At 33.0% G+C, this 15,540-nt stretch overlaps 1 protein-coding gene across 1 annotated transcript in view; it reads right to left on the bottom strand.

The window, feature by feature from the left end:
• The window catches only part of LOC143199386 (putative G-protein coupled receptor No18), a 148,269-nt gene extending 133,392 nt beyond the window's left edge, over positions 1 to 14,877 (bottom strand). The window contains exon 1 of the mRNA XM_076409171.1: positions 14,802 to 14,877. The gene's annotated coding sequence lies outside the window, so the exon portion shown is untranslated. The remainder of the gene's footprint in view (positions 1 to 14,801) is intronic.
• Positions 14,878 to 15,540: the final 663 nt, after the last annotated feature.

Genomic DNA, 15,540 nt, shown 5'->3' with positions numbered 1-15,540 from the left:
TGCTTTTGAAACAGTCGAAGCTGTAAAACTGATATGTTGATAAAGACCAGACAATTTAATACCAAAAGGACTAAGAACTAAGTGTATAGACTGTTCAAAGTTATTTTTAACATACGTCACCTAAATTTGTGACATCGAAACGTCGCAATGTTGCCACATCAACTGTGAATTTTAGTTCAATTTGAGTTTGACATACAACAAAATTCTAAACTAATTAAAATAATTGAATAAAAATGTTATCAAATATAATTTATTTTAACGTTATAGTACATCTAAAAGCTACAGTTAATTATACAGCCACAATAGTTTATAGGTTAGAGTTATAACCTCTTATCACTATTGTTTTCATGAATTTTGCATACGTCTGACAACCGGACGACTTTGACAGGCTCATTCGTTTACGTGTTCGAAGTAATTTGACGGCATTATGTCTCTTCTTAACTACAATCAAATGAGAAGGAAAATATTGTCTGATTATAAAATGAATTTACAAAATGCAACAGGCATTACACTAAACATCTTCATGACGTATGTACAAAAAACTTTGAATAGTTTATATATATTTGGTAATATTACAATATGTGGTATGTATATTTTCTAAATATTATTAAAGGGTACTAGGAATCTATTTTGAATAGTTTGTGTGCAAAATACGTTTATTAGCAAAAAAATATATAAGACTAAATTTAAGGAAAATTACCATTCAGATATTACGTCACCATATGGTGATCTTTTTTGTATTTGTATTATATACAACATCATGAGCAAAGGCAATGTAATAAGAAAAACAATAATTAGGTATTGCTTGTTCTAATAGACGAAAAAAACAATTAGGATCTCAAGGGGTTATTTTGCTTGGCTACATATAATATAGATAGCGTCCAATTAAGTATCTATGGAAAGATATTCCAAAAATAAAAGGTCTCAAAATCACAATTGTAACATATAGTTATTATATTTCAGTAAACTTAAATATTGTATTTTAACTTTACTTATTCTTATTTTTGATGTATTTGAAAAATGTTTCATACAAATCTTAAGTAATATTGAAATAAAATATTGTATACAAATTCTATTCTATTTAATTTCCCCTTGTAGGAAATAAATCTGCTTAGCGCGCCCTCAGGTGGTTTAGACGAACAGAACTTGGTTTCAACTTTATACATGAGAGATTGCATTTTATGTTTGTCTATTCTACGTTCATCGCACTAGATGTGTCAATATAACGACGAACCTAATAACGCCATCTATTTCCGCGTAGAAAACTTATTGAACAACACATCCATTGTATTTCTAAAACTGTCATGTTAAGGCTTGTTACCGGATTGGTCGTAAGACCCATGATAGTCACCTTGCATCCTGTTACGTATAGTTGTATAAATGTAAACGAGGACATACGGCGCAGATGTTAGGAGCCATTTACAAAATCTGCATGCGGATGACGCTCGAGTCAAGCTGTAGTTCCGTTTCGTGTCCCCAGTGATAGATGAATATTAAAAAAGTGCAATTTAATTCCTTCCTGCAGTGGCAGGGAAATGGAAATGGACTTGTTTCTTTATTACTATGAAACGCCAGCAGTTTTTAATTATTTACCGGGAGTTAATTTATATCAGTGTAGACTTAAACGAACTGAATATTTTAAAAATCCTAACCTAGCGGGTAAAGTCGATGATTTTTACGTTCATTTACATTAAATAATAATTTTACATTTGTTATTAAGAGTTATTCATTAATTATATATATATATATATATATATATATATATATATATATATATATATATATATATATATATATATATATATATATATATATATATAAACATTAAGTATTGATAACATTAAACAGCAAGTTGCTGGGTTTTTACGGAAAATTTTATTAGCGTGTTGCAACTGCATTGAATATTAATAAATCATTGTGCCTAAAATATCTGAAAAGTTGAAGAACAATATAACATGATTCACCAAACAGAAAATCCCCAAATATGAAGCGGGTGATGAATCAAAATCACAGTATTTGCAATCAAATATTACATTTCTTTCCGGGAAAACTATTTGGCTGGGAAGTATGCTTAGAAAACTTGGGAATATGCAGCTATTTGGGAGTGTTGCTCATCCCTTCATACATTGTTAGGAAACTTAAGTTGTAAAGGGTTTAAATATTACCCACACTAAACCACAGGTCAAGACATCACTTTTAAATCATATCATAAAATTGATTTAATAAATGCATAAATACAAATGAAACATGGATATTCCAAAATAGAAAGGTGGACCACTTCCGGCAAGCCGTTAATAAAAACAACAAAATAACAACAAATTGGTTTTGTTAGTCATAATATTTTTTAATAATTCATTGGAGATATATCAGTCTATATAGATGCGAGTTAGTGCTTTCGTCTATGTCCAAGGGAGTCAATCAACTTGGAGGAGTCATCAGTTATTGTTGGAACACCGATGGAAAAGATCGTAATAAGTGATAGAAAAACATATTATCAGGCAATAGCATGCGAAACATAAATTAAATTTTAAAAAATAAATAATTTAAAATTATTAGTTGGCAAATATAAATGTTTTACTGTGTTTTACTGGGTAATTTGTATTTTTAGAAATAGACTTGAAAAAAGATACACTGTAGATAATATAGCTGGACAAAATGGACACAAAATATTACACTTTCTTCCCATCAATGCATATTTACTCCAATCAAACTCATGTGGGCTATGACAAGGAATTACTACACAATGGACATGCAGCTCGAGAGTGATATAAAAGCAAAAACTATTTGGATATATTCACAGAAAAATAAACTGAAACAACACAATAATGAATGAAATGGATAATAATAGCGAACAAGCATTAGAATAGATTGGAAATTAATAGTTATATTGACTTGAATAATGATTCAGAAAAGAAATGTAGGGGGATGAGAGTGGAAATAAATAAATGCGAATATACAATATATATAATTATAGGAAATGAATATGAATACTAAGTCTTTTAAGAAGACACAGCAATTACATTAGAGAGTATGCGGTGATTATATCTAATTTTATCAAGAATAATGTACAGTGGTACTAAAATAACTAAAGACAAATACAGTAATATCAAAATGTTTTTACAAGGAGACGCTGTACCGAAGGACACAAGAACTAAACATAAAAAGGTAAATATGTTCTCTAATAAGAATAAAATACATTACTTAGTTGTACAATTATTGGTATAGAAAAATTGTATATAGTTGGTTTAAAAAAGAGTTAAATGCAAATATAATAAAATAGCTCTAACCTACAAACCACTGTGGCTGTTTTATTAACTGAATTTTAAGTCCTTCGATAATATATACAAGTTATCGAAAATTGTGACGTCGAAACGTCGGTATGTGGCCGCATCAACTCTGAGTTTTAGTTCAGTATGGCTTTGACATACAACAAAATTCTAATCTAAATAAAATATTTGAACAAAAATGTTATCAAATATAATTTATTTTAACATTATGGTACATCTGAAAACTACAGTTAATTATACAGCCACAATAGTTTATAGGTTAGAGTTATAACCGCTTATAACTTTCGCTTCCAAGAATTTTGCATAGGTCTGACAACCGGACGACTTTGACAGGCTCATTCGTTTACGTGTTCGAACTAATCAGACAGCATTGTGTCTCTTTTTAAGTAGACTAAAATGAGAAGGAAAGTATTGTCTGATTCTAAAACAAATTTAGAAGCTGCGGCAGGCAATCCATTAAATATCTTGACGACGCATATACAAATAAACTTTGAATAGACTATATATGATATTTAGTGTTATTTATGTTAAATAATTCTATTTACATTAGTATATTGTCATATATCAGAGTCAAAATAAATCAACACTCAAATGTTCTGTTTTATTGTAGGGTATATAACTTGATTGGTTATACGTATACTAGAATAGTTTTCGTTGCCCTACGGCTCATATTGTCCCGCATTCCGCTACTCCCAATAGTACGTATAGTGTTTAACTATATTTATGTAATAATAATATTATGTAAGCCTGATGGACAACGTATGGCTCGGGAGAAGGAAATAAGCACAGCCCGCGTTTTATTTATTGTGATCGCTCTCGAATTCTCCGACCTTTCCAGCTCGGCGAGGTCTCCCCGGCTCACTCAGAGTTACGTCCTGCGAGGATTGGACTTTTTAAGGTTGTTTTAAATCGCGAAATGTTTTATTCTATATATAGCGTTCTGAAATTGCAGAACAAACGGCCCGGGCAAGCCGACAGGGGAACCGAAAGGTCCTTACGGCCTTCATTGTGTCAATTTATCTAAACTTTTTTCCGTTTTCGGAATATACTTTTATAACTAGATGATCCGGTGAACTTCGTGTCACCTATCTTGCAAATTTTCTCCGATAATAACCGGAGGCTCTTGTTGTATAGTAAGTAGGCGTTAGGCCAAGTCTGATGACGATATTATGACTCCGTCAGATGACTTCCGATCCGAAATTATTTTGGATATTTCGACTGAATCGTAATTCTGATGAAGAAGCAGTTGTAGTTCTTGGATTGTCAGCGCAACGCCTATCAATTGCCGTATCGGGATTGTCTATACAATAAATTTGCAGGAATTGATGATGTACATCTGGTAGTGATAACAACATTCCTAGTAAGTGATACATTTGTTCTTGCATCTGCGACTGTTTAAGTTGTTGTTATTATTTAATTTTACCTAAAAATGTTTATGGTACGAAGAGGAATCAAATATAAACGATAATTTTGTAAAATAAATTTATTGATCACTGACAGGTCAACTAACAGGTCATTTGAAACGTCCCCAGCCTACCACAGTCTACAACACATTTTTTTTTTTGGAAAAATTAGTTTTGTTTTATTGAACATAATTTTCGATACCATTTTTGTAGTACGATTTGTCCTTTGCTTCAAAATAGGTCTCACTTTCGACGATCACCGAAAATTGCTTCCCAGCACGCATTCTTTTGAGATCTAAGAACAGGAAATAGTCGCTGGCGGCCAGATCTGAAGAATACGGTGGGTGAGGAAGCAATTCGAAGCCCAATGCATTTTGCTATCGTTTTCACTGACTTGTGACACGGTGCACTGTCTTGGTGAAGCACACAAAAATTCGGGTTTATTACGCTTGATCATCTTCAAACACTGCTCCGAATCATCAATTCGTCGTTGTTTTTGGCCAAAAATGAGCTCGCGCGACACCCACTTTGCACAGAGCTTTCTCATACCCAAATATTCGTAAACGATATGATGTACACATTCAGTTGGTATCTTTAGAGTGTCTGCTATTTCATTTAATTTCAATTTACGGTCATTTAAAATCATTTTTAGATGTTTTCGTCGGTAACAACTTCTTTTAGGCGTCCACAACATTCACCGTCTTCGGTGCTCATTTCACCACATCTAAACTTAGCATACCAATCCTTGATGGTTGATTTTGCTGGGGCAGGGTCGGGAAACTCGTAATTAAGTCAAGTTTTTCTTCAAATGTATATTTTCCCTCCAAACCAATATTTTATCAACACGCCAAATTCCTTTTTATCCATTTCTTCACAATAACAAAAGTTGTTTCACTCAAAATATTATAATTTACAAACTAATGATCCGGCAGCTGTCAAATTTATACACGCATCTTTTGAGGGTTACGGCTAACTAAAAAAACATTTGGAGTTAATTCTAATAGCGCCATCTATGTGTCAGGCCGGGGACTGAGATACGGTTCGAACCGGCCACCACGTTTGAGCGTAAAACGATAACGGTCGGGGGATAAAAACTAATGAACTTTTTAATTCTCTACTAAAGCGATACGATAAACCTCATCGACAACAGCGTAAAATTTTATTAGGTCGATGGGTAAGGGCCATAAAACAAACTTCGTTAAAGTTAAATATCAACAGGTCCGTCCCCCTCACGCCTGGAACGTCGTAATAGCCGACGAAATCCTAATTGATTGTGACCCATTAAATGGGGTCTTCGGAAGGTTAACTTCAAATGTCAATAAACGGGCTCACCGTTGTCCAGACTGGCGTCAATAACCCTTTCGTCGACGATTATCAGTCAGAAATGCATATGAACATCGACGTTTTACATAAAATATGTTACGGAGCACAATATTTATTTATTTTCAATATGTCTAGTCACGACTTGCTTCTAAAACAGCTGAAATTCGCCGAAGAATAGATTTATAGAGTTTTAATAGTTCCCAAAGGAATATTGACCCATTCTTGTACCAAAACATTCGCGAACTGCTTCACTAATGCTGCAGACGGAAACCGACTTCTCATTCTCTACTATAAAACTCCCCATAACTGTTCAATTATGTTGAGGTCTAGCGATTATGATGGCCAGAGAAGATATGTGTTGAACTCTGTGAATGAGCGTATTATCATCTTGAAATACGGCAATGTTTCGCAGCAATGCGCTATTATTGTAAGAATTTCATCACTCAGAATATCGAGATATTTATTCCTAGTAATCCAGCAACTGATGTGAATGTGAGGACCAGGTGAATACTACGATATTGTCGCCCGAATCATACCGGAATCTGCCTCATGTTTGATAGTAGGACGCAGACAATCCGGATCTTAGATTTCTTTTGGTATTGGTCATACATTAGTCCGCCAATTTCTAGGAAGCGATATAAACAATCATTCATCGGACCATACTACCTTCATCCAACCATCAAGTCTCTAGGTCTTGTCACCGTTACAGCACTTATTTCCTAGCTCAGAGTCAGATCCATTATAAAGGGTTTGCAATCGCAGCTATTCCATGAATATTACTACACAAATAGAGCTCTTGCCATGATGTCTTCTCAAAACAGTATTATTCAAGTGATGAATTCTACTATCACTGCTACCGAATTAATTTTATGCTGTCTAGCCAAAATCCTTTTTAATGTTCCTCAGATTCTGACAGTTAACTTTTAATGGATTCCTAAACCAACTAGCACTTAAACTAGGTTTAGTTCACTATTTTTCTTCGCGGAAGATATTTTACCAGAGTTGCCAACATATAAGACTTACTGTATGGCATTGTATTCATATTAATATTGTTTTCTTTATCCTCTATAATATCTATAACTCTCTATATATCCATATTTCTATATCTCTATCTTTCCATAATAACCTATAGATATTATGAATGGATTCATCATTATCGTAGGTTTAATGCGATCTAATATCTTAATATTTTAATTAGCTGGTCCTATTCTAGATATGATTTTAAAATCTATATATATCCTATAACCAGATCGGGTTGTGTTAAATGTTTTAGTCTACGCACTTCACTATCATGTCGCACATTTATTTGGTTAGCTAACTGGTTAACACTTTTTAAAATATTCAACACATACATTTTGAATTATTCTTGTTATGGGTTCTATACGGATATCGAGCTGTATCACTTCATTATTCTGTGGAGAATTGACAATGACACGCAGCTATTTGTTTTGGAACTGTTATAACATAAAATGGTTATATTAGACTTGCTAATAGTACCCCATAGTTGGATTACATCTGATCAAATAGGCTTACGTGTTGATTCATATTGTAAAACCTTGATGAATGTTGATGAATGACTTAGATTTGCGCCTGATAAGCCAATACATTTTACAGTAGTTTGAATCCAAGTTGTTTATGCTTAGCAAGTAGGTAGTTCTTCCAGGTTAGGCGTCGGTCTAGATGCATAACAACAATCACTTGCATTAATGGGCCATGTCTTCAGCCAGCGTATATTATCAAGGCGTGTTTAGAGGTTTTTTGATGATGTTATTGGATCTTCGTGAGATGCTAAAATGGCTATGTCGTCTGCATCTATTGCCGTAGTAGTGTTTTTTTGTAGTTGGTAGATCAGCTGTATATAGGAGATAAGTATCGGATTTAGTACATTGCCTTGTGGAGTTCCTGAATATATTTGATGTAATTCAGTGAGTTCATCGTCTTGTTTTATAGTGAAATAAAGTCTATCTGTGAGGTAAAATTTTAGTAACAGAAAATGTAGATGAGAGAGGAGTTTTTTTAATTTAGCCTGCAATTCTGCACATCGTACTTTGTCAAAAGACTGAGATATGCCCAGGAATGCAGCCGAAGAATATCTTTTAGTATTTCCAGTCCATATTAATTTTATTTACTAGTCTATGCACTTGTTCTATAGTCCCGTGCGTATTACAAAATCTAAATTGGTGTTCTGGAATTATATTTTTTTTGTCATGTTATAATGTTGAATATTGAGTTAGGAAGGAATTGACGAATGTTTGCGGTTTTTGTCTTCTGGAAAAACAAAACTTCTTTTCATTTATTCAGTTATCCATCAGTTTTAATTAACCGATTTCCAAAAGGAAGGAAGTTCCATGTAAGACTGTATGTTTTTTAAAGTATGTTCGCTGATTTCTCGGTCAATTGTGAACCGATTATCAAAATTCTTTTTTTGATTCGAATAAGCGCACTTCCGAGGTGGTTTCATTGAATCAGGATCTCATGGTGAAATCCGGGAAAATCGAGGGAAATCCTCAAATTTAAAAGGCACGAACAAAGTTTTCATATATTTTTTTTCTAAAATAATGAGATATTTGTGTATAATGTTATTGCCGAGCTGATGCGACGGAAGATACAACTCCTTAACTGTTATAAGTTAGAGGGTATTTATTTAAGTATTATGGGGACGTACAGACAACTAATTGTATATTTTGAAGTTCTTTAGGTAAGCTGATGACGAAGGTATGGACCAGACCGCTATATCCTTTAGAGGTTTTTGAGGAGTCTTTAGTAAGGGTGTGACGGAAGACACAAGTCCTCAACTGTTATAAGTTAGAGGGTATTTCTTTAAGTATTATGGGGACGTACAGACAACTAATTGTATACTTTGAAGTTCTTTAGGTAAGCTGATGACGAAGGTATGGACCGGACCGCTATACCCTTCAGGGGTTTTTGAGGAGTTTTTAGTAAGGGTTTGCTTACCAAAGTCGTTCAGTGCAAAAGCCGTTCATTTTGCTTTTCAAACTCTTTAACTGTATCATATGGGAAACCGTAAAATATTGCAGGCAACTGTTGCCTCTGTGATTGTTGTTGTTATATTATGTGTTGTTGCTAGGAAAATAATTCAATAAAGAAACAACGAAAAAAAAACTATGAAAGTTCCGTATAAAGCTATTAGAGGACATTAGATCGATTAATCCAATAGTTTTTTTCGCATTGTCATCACTCTTGATTGGTATTACTCATTGCGTTGGTGTACTAACGGGCATATTTACTTACGGTGAAACAGAAAACCAAAAAAAAAACGCGCGTCATTACGGGGTCTGAATAGCAATCGTGGAAACATAAATAACGACTGGGAGATAGTTCGGTTGAAAAACGACTGGAGAACGCTTTCCATATAGAACGGGTCGGGGCGAGTGGGGCCATTATGGAAATGACCGGCCGTTTTAACGAAATCTTCGACAAATTTTTATTAGGGTCTTTTTTTTCTTGCTTGTCCCTCGACGTTTCTATTTGGGTTACAAATTGTTGCTGTACGACGTCAGGTTTCCGACAGATATGCCACCTGACAGAGAATGATAGCTGACTTGTCAGAAGAATATAATAATTTGTCTATTTTAGTAAAAAAAAACATGTGTTTTTGAGTGTATATATATTTATATTGAAAAAAATTTCAATTGAAAAAACTACTTACTATTTTATACATTTCGTATATTTGATCTCTGAAACACCAAGGTGATCTTCTGAAACACCGTGTTCGTACTAATATATAGTGCAGCTGCAAGGCGCAAAAAACATTTTGAATAAAAACCGCGATAAAAATTTCAAAATTATTAAAACAAAGCGTTAAAACAAGTTTGCAAATGTTTTCAATAATTGTGGATCCTAACGTTTTAGCTCAGGAATAGGGGGACTTCACGGCTTGATGTAAACTAGAAACCATTAGATGTCCTTGCACATTAGAACTAAACCAGGATTGATGGTTGTTATTGATTTTGAAACTAGTCTTCTTGATTTTTAAAACATAAAAAAATACCCGACCCTAAAAATGTTGTATGTTTTTATTTCACTTGAAAAACCTCCTCAACACAAACCTTCCCTTAATAAAGAATGATAATTTTCAACATCACGGCAATGTCCTGGCATGTATCGGATACTATATGATGAATTCGATCCATGAATATTATGAAACTTGTTACGGTCCATATATAAAGATCGATTAGTATAATAGTCCGACAAACATTCCCTTTGAACAGTTGCTGTAATTTGTCAAAAGATTTACAGGTAAAATTATTACTGTCAGTCTGCCACTGCATATTAATTATATTTACTGATATGGCAGCGAATTTGCCAGGAATCTATAACAACTGCCGTTAGATAATGTTTATTGTAACAATATAGACAGATAACTAGTGGGGTAATTGGTGTAACCTCCGTGAAATACCGATTAACATACTGCAACGTTTTGTACCAGTTCATGATTTGTTTTAGTTATGTGGGAATGTTCGTCGGGTCGGTCACTCGGTCGAAATGTGTGGCTTCCGCTGCGATTATTTGTCCGAGCACTCACTACTATTTTTGGAAGGAATTTGCACGAGAACTGAAAAACACTGGTTGAAGCAATACTGTTTATTTTAATACTAAATTATACATGTGGTCGACGGGAGAATTGACAGGATATTAGGTTAGGTAGAGGAAGTGCGGTAGCGCTGTGCAAGTGGTACTATTACAAAGGGATGGAGAAAAGAAAAGAGAACGAGACGTCGTCGTGATGGTCTTTTCTCGCCTGGAACTGCATGGTACCAATCCACCGGCGTTGCCAACCTTTGTGCTTGCTGGTGGTGAATTCGTGGCGGCCTAAAGAGCCGTGGCGGTCGCCACAGTTAAAATTCTAACCTTAACAGCTTGAAACCTTAGTTTATCTTGTACTAGCGAACCGCCCCGGCTTCGCACGGGTGCAATGCTGATACTAAATTAAATACACTACAGAAAAAATATGAACGTTGTATATAAAAACATAGCGGCCCGCTCCGACTTTGCACGGGCATAAAATATATATGCCTATGTCACTCAATGAAAACATGATTAAAATCGATCCAGTATTTTTGGTTTATTCATTACTGCCCTTGGCCTGCACGCATTAAATTTGGAGTAAAACAATTCCTCTTCCCCTATAATTACTATGAAGATTTCCTGCTATCTTTGGAATATCTAAATTCATTCAATTTTTATTACATTACACATTTTTAAACGCAAATTTTAAATTTGTAATATCTCCGAAAATATTTGTTTAATTTACATGCTGTAAGGAACCATATTGATCTATATTAATTGCACACTGTATTTAAGGTACTTAATTCGATAAGGATTAATGCCGTATTGCTTAAAATAGCTTCGTAAATAAGCCATTTTCTCACGTAAAAAGTAAACAATAAAAATGGTTAATGTGGTTTATCCCTAAAAGATAAACATATACTATCGCGGACTTTTTTGTAGACCTTTTTATGGTGTACAATACTGTAGTACATTAATTTGATCTAACTCGTAGGGTTAGGCAGCGTTTTTGCTAATTGCTAAATAAGCCTAAAAAAATAGGTTAATTTACGACATCACGTTAGAAACCTCTAAAATTAGCAATGTTGCCTTAGTATATTATGCATGTATTATACATATAAACCTTCCTCTTGAATCACTCTATCTATTGAAAAAAACCGCATCAAAATCCGTTGCGCAGTTTTAAAGATTTAAGCGCACATAGGGATATAGGGACAGAAAAGGCGACTTTGTTTTATACTATGTAGTGAAGAGTTTCATTCAATCTAAATTTCTATTGTCATATTAGGCTAATAAATTAATTAATAAAGTTTCGTGTTTAATTTGAAAGTTGTATATCGATACCCGCTACTTTTTCCACCTTTTCCCGAAAAGACGCTGTATCTTTTGAAGCTGTCGACACATTTTTGGTATATTCGTAACAAGTGAAGCGCTACTCAGACAGGTCACGAGTCATATGTCGGAACAAGTAATAATCAGAAGGTGCAAGGTCCGGAGAGTACGACGAGAGAGCGTAGCGAATCAATGTCTTCGCATGTTTTCGTTGTCCAAAACGCTCTTTGTGTTCGGTGTCAAAACCTCACGAATTTTAAAACTTTCCGAAAATGATATTTACTGTTTGAAAAAACTGTTTGTTCATCCTTCGATGAAATGACACATTCTGAAAAATTAAGGCTGTCAATGACATGAAGTTTATTACAAATGTACCCGTAGATCCTTTAAAATTTAATTTTTAATTTATAGGTCATAGAAAATATGATATTTATATATTGCTGATAATTAAAATATCTATTTTACTTCGATAATAAATTAATGTTCTCGTTTAAAAATCGATACAAGTGCATCAAGTAGAAGAATCACTAAATTAGTATCAGTACAAATAGGTCTTGTTCAAAGATATACTATATTATTAATTATATTAAGGAGTGTTTCTACTTTCTTGAAAAGAATTCATATTCCATTAAAAATAAACTATTTATTCACACATATTTAGAGATAAATTATTTAGAACAGTAGAATTACAAGAAAAAGGAAACGAAATTTAACAATTTCAATGTCAGAAGGTCGATAAACAAACTAACTTAATGTATAAATATAAATAAATATTTATTAAAAATATATAAACTCTACTATACTATACAACCAAACCAAACCAGCAACATGCGAGAGATTCTACTTATATTCCTTATAATTTCTACTCCAGTTTAACCTTCCTTTTGTGAGAAATCGCCATGGACATTCGGATGATATTATTGGTCTTAACATGAAAAACAATTTCATTAAATACCTAAAAAAATTATTCAAAAAAAACTATATTTGAAAGAGCGTTTAGACCCGGACTAGCCGAAACGATGTGTGTAACTTTTTATTAAATTTCACCGGGAACATAGTTTAAAAAAAAACCAGACGGATTTCCGACAAAGAGTCGAGCAGGCCTTGAAAAAAAAAGACAAAACCGGATTAACAGCGAGGAGGAAAAGGTTTTTTTTTGAAAAATATAAAACTTTTCCGTTCAGGCCAGTCAAATCTGAATTTGAATGCAGTTAGGCTATGTCAAAAAGCGAGTTTCAGACGAAATATAAACTGTTCGTATTTATGTCACTTTGTTTGCCGACTATGGATGAAAAAACAATATAAATTTTCTACTTCTAGTTGAACACTTGGGCCTGTTTAGTAGTCTGATTGATTATCTGCGTTAATCTAGTATTTAATTGATGCCGATTATTAACTTCCTGATAATTTTGTTGTAATTTGTTTAATATAAAAAAATAAGACACAATACACAGTTTATCAATTATCTTAAAACTACAAAAATGATAGATATTTAATAATGTGGTATTATATCATTGTATTTTGTAATAATTATTAGAAATGTTTTTCTGATGAACTCATTGTTTACAAAAATTCATTCATTCAAGACACGGATTTTTTGAAGAGCAAAATGATTTTCTATCAAAAGAACAATATATTTTGATTATTTTCTATCGTTTAGAAACATTTGCATAAAGCTATGGTACAGAATATGGTCTACAGAAGACCTAAACCATTTTCTATCAAATTAACAATGTTCTGGTTTGTTTGTGTCCTTTTGGGACTAATTGGATACAAAAATTCATTACAAAATACGACTTATATAAGAGCAAAACGTTTTTCTATCAAAATAACTATACATTTTGATTATTTTCCATATTTTAAAACTGTTTGCATAAAGATACGTTATAAAACACGGTCTATAGAAGACCTAAACGAATTTCTATCAAAATAACAATAAGTTTTTTTTGTTTCCTTTAGAACTAATCAGATACGGAAATTCATTATAAGATACGATTTACAATCGAGCAAAGGGATTATCTATCAAAATAACCATACATTTTGATTATTTTCCATATTTTAAAACTGTTTGCATAAGGATACGTTATAAAACACGGTCTATAGAAGACCTAAACGATTTTCTATCATAATAGCAATAAGTTTTGATTTGTTTGTGTCCTCTAGAACTAATTAGATACAAAAATTCATTATAAGATACGGTTTACAGAAGAGCAAAACGATTTTCTATCAAAATAACAATATATTTTGATTATTTTTTATATTTAAAAACTATTTGCATAAGGATACGTTATAAAACACGGTCTATAGAAGACCTAAACGATTTTCTATCATAATAGCAATAAGTTTTGATTTGTTTGTGTCCTCTAGAACTAATTAGATACAAAAATTCATTATAAGATACGGTTTACAGAAGAGCAAAACGATTTTCTATCAAAATAACAATATATTTTGATTATTTTCTATATTTTAAAACATAAAGATACGTTATAAAACACGGTCTATAGAAGATCTAAATGATTTTCCAACAAAATAACACTCACCACTCAAAAAGTCATGAACATCCGACCTATTCGTTATATTTGTCTGCTATCTAACTTCTGGCTTTTCTGACACCTCAACCAATCTTTTATGGAAAACGATTTTCATACAATTGTGAGATAACAGCTGACGTACCGTGTAAATCTGTATAAATCCGCGAAATTACTAAACAAGCCGGTAAAGTAATATTAAAATATGCTATATATTTTTAATATTTATATAACCTTTTTAACGGGGCACTTATTGCGGAAGGACCTTTAATTCTTTATGCGAGAAATATTATATTAAGTCAAATTTATTAATTTACACCGACTACATTACGACCTTGTTACAAGTATTAATGCAAATGACTCGTCGACGTTAAAAAAAGCCTAGCATAAATCCTTACCGGGGCTGATAACGGCGCTAATTCGTCGGGGCTTTACGGCGTTCATTTAAGCGGGCGGGTTCTCCATTTACAATGACTAAAATGTAGTAATAACCGGCTAAAAATACTTGGAACAAGAGGCGCCGGGCAATTTCCAGGATAGATGTCGCGTGATGACGACGGGCCGGGCTTTAAATTCCATCAACCCCGTGCCGAAAGGGTTGGCGGGTTCGTCCGCTGCCGTCTAGACGTGATATCGCGATATTCTTTAACCGTAAATGCGTCCGATTTGTTAGTTTCGCGCTAGTTATCAGTTTTAACAATACAACGGTATTTGTCACATCCATTGTTACACTATACCAGTAGATAATTCGGTATAATACGAGAAATACTGTCAACCAACAAAAACAAGTGAACACTCATTAAAAATCATAACATAAATCACAAAAACAAAAGTTTCAACAAACCCGACACTCAAAAACCAACGCCGTAAACAAACTATAACATAAACACGAAAAAAAAGCTAAAACTATTATTGAAGAAGAACAGAGCTGTACTTCAAAATCGATAGTTATTAATAACAGATTTATAATAAAATAAACAAAAAATAAATTCAATCAAGTAGACAAAATTAATATATTAAAAAAAACTAAATAGTATTAGAATTATAAAACAATAAGAATAAATAATCGCCACCCTAATACATAAAACTAATATCAACACTAGAATCGAACTTTTTGGACTTCGATAGTGGTGATTA

This window comes from Rhynchophorus ferrugineus, unplaced genomic scaffold (genome assembly GCF_030347505.1).
Source record: "Rhynchophorus ferrugineus isolate W39M unplaced genomic scaffold, kcgeb_rfMv2 rfM7, whole genome shotgun sequence".
Lineage (NCBI taxonomy): Eukaryota > Metazoa > Arthropoda > Insecta > Coleoptera > Curculionidae > Rhynchophorus > Rhynchophorus ferrugineus.
Note: the sequence above shows the minus strand (reverse complement) of the source record. Positions and strands in the feature narration are given on the sequence as shown.